This window comes from Pantherophis guttatus, chromosome 14 (genome assembly GCF_059756535.1).
Source record: "Pantherophis guttatus breed Tessera chromosome 14, ASM5975653v1, whole genome shotgun sequence".
In the NCBI taxonomy this organism is placed as follows: domain Eukaryota; kingdom Metazoa; phylum Chordata; class Lepidosauria; order Squamata; family Colubridae; genus Pantherophis; species Pantherophis guttatus.
In genome coordinates, this window is record NC_142076.1 from 14,608,939 (window position 1) to 14,615,477 (window position 6,539).

At 43.7% G+C, this 6,539-nt stretch overlaps 1 long non-coding RNA gene across 1 annotated transcript; it reads left to right on the forward strand.

The window, feature by feature from the left end:
* The first annotated feature begins 1,057 nt into the window (after positions 1 to 1,057).
* Positions 1,058 to 5,919, forward strand: LOC148112107 (uncharacterized). The gene is made up of 2 exons (XR_015729871.1): positions 1,058 to 1,268; positions 5,006 to 5,919. It is a non-coding gene; the product is annotated as an uncharacterized LOC148112107 (long non-coding RNA).
* Positions 5,920 to 6,539: the final 620 nt, after the last annotated feature.

Here is a 6,539-nt window from a genome sequence, read left to right on the forward strand (position 1 = left end):
ACTCCCTCCTCTTTGTGGCACTAGGGATTCGAACCGCTGAACTGCTGACCTTTCGATTGACAAGCTCAATGTCTTAGCCACTGAACCAACGCGTCCCTTATTATAACATTAAGTTTAAGAGACATAATGTGAATGAGAATGATGTGGCAAATAGTGAAAGAAGTTGCACAGAGACACTTGTATCCAGATGACATACTGCTTAAGGAAAAATGGAATGTTGATGAAAGCTTAGTAAAATAAATTTTTAATTATTTTTAAATTTTAAGTTCCGGAGCTTGCAGGATGTCTGCTTCTTTCTTTCTTATATAAAGGGAGACTAGTATAGATTTATTTCAAGCTATTTAGCTCTCATCAGCTAGCCATACCCTTACTCGGATTCAAACTTGGGCTGCCTGCATGTTAGGCAGTTGTATTAACCTCTGAGCCACACGTTCTCCTCCCTTTATCATCTTGAGCCAGGGGAGAGATTAAGTGTTTTTCTATCAAGACACCTGGTCTACCCCAGCATGTGGGAGGAAGCATACTGCATCCCTTTCGCCTTTCAGCTCCAATCCAGGAGCCCTCAAGCAGTCGGTATAATTCGGTATAAAATGGTTTGTCGTGAATGCGACTGCTTGAGGGCTCCTGGATTGGAGCTGAAAGGCGAAAGGGAGCAGAATGCCCCCTCCCATGTTGGGGTAGACCAGGTGTCTCAATAAACACACACACACACACACACACACACACACGTGTGTGTGTGTGCATATATATATATAAAAGAAAGTCCCAATAAATTCTCGGGAAGTATTTTTAGACAGATGCTGATGGATTCTCCCAATAACATGCTTGTTCTTGTAGCAACCGACTCCATTCTAGGAGCTTACCCTTAAAAAAATCAAACAAAGCATTCTGCCTCCAGGTATTTTGGCTGAGGAGAGATTAAAACTGTGTCAGCTGTGGAGTTATTCGGATTTTCAAAACAACAAAAGCGGCCATATGCAGGAGGAGGAGGAGGCGGCAGCTACAATCCTGGCTTAAGGCAAAATTAATTGATCTAAAAATATCCTGTACTTTGGAGGTGGTTTACTGGTCCAGACATGTGAATGGATGCGGAAAAGAGGAGGCCGCCTCCTTAGACACCTCTTGGGAAATTCTGCCAGCGTTTCTTTGATTCCTTTCCTACGCAGGTAGTCCTCGACGTACGACCGCAGTTGAATAAATGCAGCGCTAAAGAAGAGACACAGATCCAGTTTTCAAGAGGATGGGACCTAACCCAGGGGTGAAATCCAGTAGGTTCTGACAGGTTCTGGAAAACCAGTAGTGGAAGTTTTGAGTAGTTCGGAGAACTGGCAAATGCCACCTCTGGCTGGCCCCAGAGTGGGGTGGGAATGGGGATTTCGCAGTATCCTTCTCCCAGGAGTGGGGAGGGAATGGGGATTTTGCAATATCCTTTCCCCTGGAGTGAGGTGGGAATGGGTTTTTTTTTTAGTCTCCTTTCCCTGGAGTGGGGATGAAATGGGGATTTTGCAATATCTCTCCGCCTGGAGTGGGGTGGGAATGGGGATTTTGCAGTATCCTTCCCCTGGAGTGGGGAGGGAATGGGGATTTTGCAATATCCTTCCCCCTGGAGTGGGGAGGGAATGGGGATTTTGCAGTATCCTTCCCCCTGGAGTGGGGAGGGAATGGGGATTTTGCAATATCCTTCCCCTGTCACGCCCACCAAGCCACGCCCACAGAACCGGTAGTAAAAAAAATGTGAATTTCACCACTGACCTAACCTCTGCTTTTCTTGCTTTCAATAAATCTGATTAATAAGACCCCCTCAAACTGATGAACCGTGAGAAAACTTTGGTGATCCACAGAAAAAATTATTTGCATTTTTTAATATTGCACTACATGCTATTTATCTTTTTAAAATATATATATATATATATTAGTGGTCCGTGGGACTTAAAATTATGAATTTGGTGGTCCCTGAGGTCTGAAAGGTTGGTGACCCCTACTCTAGGAGACGGGCGAGAAATAAAATCAATCCATGAATAAACAACAAATAAATCAAATTGCTTTGCAAAGAAAAAAGAGAGAGACAAAATTAACGCTTTTTCTTACGCAGTTTATAAAAGGGGGCCAAAAATTCCTCTTCGTTTTTTGTTTTGTTTTTGTTTTGTTTCGTTGGCCCAATTTGCAAAACTGCAATTTGGAGGTTTAATTTGGAATAGCGAACGTTACCGTACGCAGTTTGGACTGAAAAAAACAAAGCTGTTTTCCTTGGAGCCCAAAGCGTCTTAATCAGGAGAAGAAAAGTCAGTCTGCGGATGTGGGCATCAGCAGGAGACCTTAATGCCATGCCAATTTCATTTAAATTAAGTTGCTAGGATCGCGAATTATGGTGTGTGTCTGTGTTTTGTTTTTTTTTAACAAGGCTTTTTCCAGCTTGACATGGCGGATGCAAGATATTAAAAGATAATTGTATCAAACTGGCCTTCTGAACTTAAAGGAGATTTTGCAGGTTCAAATGCTGCACCTGTTAATTTGAGATAAATGGAAAGAAGAAGAACTGTTTTGGGGGGGCAGGGTAATGTGACTGGGTGGGCGTGGCCAATTTTTTTTTTTTACTTTTAAAAACCATTTTTTCTACAACCTCTTCGGCGAAGAAGTTGTAAAAAAATGCTTTCAAAAGGCTCTGACGATCCCAGCTGAGTTGCCTGATCGGCAGAGGCTTTTTTTCTTTTAAATGCCTCTGATGATCCCGGCTGAGTTGCCTGATCGGCAGAGACTTTTTTTCTTTTAAATGCCTCTGATGATCAGGCAACTCAGCTGGGATTGTCAGAGGCTTTTAAAAGAAAAAAAGCCTCTGATGATCAGGTAACTCAGCTGGGATCGTCAGAGGCATTTAAAAGAAAAAAAGGGTTTTTTTTCTTTTAAATGCCTCTGAGGATCCCAGCTGAGTTGCCTGATCAGCAGAGGCTTCTTTTCTTTTAAAAGCCTCTGACGATCCCAGCTAAGCCGCACGATCATCAGGCTTTTTTTAATTTTTACTTTTAAAAGCATTTTTTCGGCCGAAGAGGTTGTAGAAAAAATGCTTTTAAAAGTAAAACAAAAAGCCTCTGATGATTATGTGGCTCAGCTGGGCATGGGGGGGGGGCAGGGATTTTTGCTACCAGTTCTCCGAACCACCCGCCACCATCGCTACCGGATCCAGTGATCCGGTCCGAACCGGGAGAATTTCACCCCTGATTAAATGTGTGTTTTGTGCTGAGAGGTTCAGATAATTGTAGTGTTCGACTTACGACCGCAATTGGGGTGTGTGTGTGTGTTTCCATTGCTAAACAAGGTGGTGATTAAAATCCTGCCTGATTTTACGACCTTTTTGTCATGGTTGTTAAGCGGATCGCTGCCCTCGTGAAGCGAATGACGTGGTTGTTAAGGCTTCCCCAAATGACTTTGCTTGATGGAAGGTAGCTGGGAAGGTTGCAACTGGAGATCCCATGACCCCAGGATTAGGATTAGAATTAGAATTAGAATAACAGAGTTGGAAGGGACCTTGGAGGTCTTCTAGTCCAACCCCCTGCTTAGGCAGGAAACCCTACACCGCTTCAGACAAACGGTTATCCAATAGCTTCTTAAAAACTCCCAGTGTTGGAGCATTCACAACTTCCGGAGGCAAGTTGTTCCACTGGTTAATTGTTCTCCCTGTCAGGAAATTTCTCCTTAGTTCTAAGTTGCTTCTCTCCTTGATTAGTTTCCATCCATTCCTTCTTGTCCTGCCTTCAGGTGCTTTGGAGAATAGCTTGACTCCCTCTTCTTTGGGGCAGCCCCTGAGATATCAGAAGACTGCTATCATGTCTCCCTCGGTCCTTCTCTTCATCAAACAAGACACACCCAGTTCCTGCAACTGTTCTTCATATGATTTAGCTTCCAGTCCCCTCATCACCTTAGTTGCTCTTCTCTGCACTCTTTCTAGAGTCTCCACATCTTTTTTACATTGTGGCGACCAAAACTGGATGCAGCAACCATCATAAATACTTGCCTGTTGCCGTGTGCCTGAATTTTAATCGTATGACCCAGAGGTGGGTTTCAGCAGGTTCTGACCAGTTCTGGAGAACCGATAGTGGAAATTTTGAGTAGTTCGGAGAACCAGTAGTAAAAATTCTGACTGGCCCCACCCCCATCTATTCTCTGCCTCCTGAGTCCCAGCTGATCGGGAGGAAATGGGGATTTTTCAGGAACCTTCCCCTGGATTGGGGAGGGAATGTAGATTTTACAGTATCCTTCCCCTGAGTGGGGTGGGAATGGAGATTTTACAATATCCTTCCCTTGCCACGCCCACCAAGCCATACCCACGGAACCGGTAGTAAAAAATTTTTGAAACCCACCATTGCCATCAAGCCACACCCACAGAAATTTGGATTTCAACACTGCCTGGTTGGAAGGGATAGAATATGGAATATTTTCTTGTATGTCTGTATATATGTACATATAATACACATAATATATTTGTATAGAATAATGGAAATTAGTCAATAGGTGAAGTTTATGTACTGTATGTGTAAATTTGTTTCTCAATTGAGAGAAACTTGTATGTTTTTTTAAATGTCTTTTTTTTTAATAATAAAGTTTAATTTTTTTTAAAAAAAAAGGAAGGGACCTTGGAGGTCATCTAGTCCAGCCCCACGCAGGAGACCTATATGAGGGATTCGAACCGGCGACCTTTCTGGTTGACCAGCTCAGCGTCTTAGCCACTGAGCCACTTAGGGAGCTATTAATAATCCAATAATAATAATAATCCGGGCATATTCTCACCACTCCGGCAAGCTGTCAACCATCCAACAAAAGGCACTTTCTCTACGCTTATTCCTGCCACGACAACGGTTGGATGAGGCCTTTACGGCAACTCAGCGGCTCAGCTTCAGTTTGGAAACAAAGGGGTCAGATCGTTTGCTGTAATGAGACTCCCTTGTGCCGGTGGTACAAGCAGCTTCTATCAAAGCAGACTCCCATCTCTGCTTTTTAATTCTTTCTGCAGGCTGCGGAGGGAATCCAGAGGTCGTCTTGTGCTTCAAGCAGCAAAACATCTTCAACTTCTGGAGGAAAAAAAAAACATTCAAAAAGAAGAAAAGAAGGCAAGGAAAGCACGGCGACAACCTAAACTTTCATTCCAGCTCTTCCAAACCATTTAGCCAGGAATAAGAACCCTAACCCTAACCTGCTGAATCCCACCTCTGCTTGGTGGGCGTGGCAGGAGAAGGATACTGTAAAATCTCCTTCCCTCCCCACTCTGGGACCAGCCAGAGGTGGTATTTGCCGGTTCTCTGAACTACTCAAAATTTCTGCTACCAGTTCTCCGAACTGCTCAAAATTTCTGCTACCAGTTCTCCGAACTACTCAAAATTTCTGCTACCAGTTCTCTGAACTACTCAAAATTTCTGCTACCAGTTCTCCGAACTACTCAAAATTTCTGCTACCAGTTCTCCGAACTACTCAAAATTTCTGCTACCAGTTCTCCGAATTGCTCAAAATTTCTGCTACCAGTTCTCCAAACTGCTCAAAATTTCTGCTACCAGTTCTCTGAACTACTCAAAATTTCTGCTACCGGTTCTCCGAACTGCTCAAAATTTCTGCTTTTGCACTTGTGCAGATCAACTTTGATGACGTCCGGATCAATGGGCCAAGCCTCCTGCCAGTTTTACTACCTGTTCTTGCGAACTGGTCTGAACCAGGGCCAACCCACCACTGCTTCCAACTCTGTTACTGTTACAAGAAAGCTTAAAGTTTAGAGCAGGGGTCTGCAACCTTAAACATTCAAAGAGCCATTTGGACCATTTCCCACAGAAAAGAAAACATCGGGAGCCACAAAATCCTTCCGGTGCTTGACTATTTCTTGAGCGGCCACAAAACTAGCATATGTAGTTGAATTAAACATTCTGTTTTCTTCTGCAACTTTTCTTTTCTTGGATTTATCCATGGTTGGCCTACCAGGGGTTGAAAAGCTCAATAAATTGTGTGCCAGCGGGTTTCACACATTGGCGGCTATGACGCATATTTTGAGTGACAGAGAGCCGCAGCAGAGGGATGAAAGAGCCACATGGGGCTCCAGAGCTGCAGGTTGCTGACCCCTGGTTTAGAGTATCCTTTTTCCAATAGAGTACTCTTGAGGCCACAGCTGTCATGGCAGGAACAGCAAAGATAAGCCTTGTGTAACAGGGTGATAGGAATGCCAGAATTATTGAAGTTATAGCTAAGAGCCTGGAGCATCCTTTACTTCCATGATGGAGAGAGTGAGTGAGTCAGGTAAGTACATGTACACAGGTCAAAGATAGACAACAAAGAGCATTGCCTTGAGAGAAGAAGAACGTGATGAAAACCTTTCAAATCTCAAACCTCACACAGACGTGAGAGGTGGGTTTGTTTTTGCAGGTCTGATAGTGGTGAGAAGAGAAGGGATCAAGAAGGACCCAATGTTGCCTATCTCTGTAGGGTTCCATGGAGAACCTTTCTTTCTGCTTTCTCTTCAAATGGTTAAACACGAGTCCACCTAAAATGTTCGGTATGAAATGCAT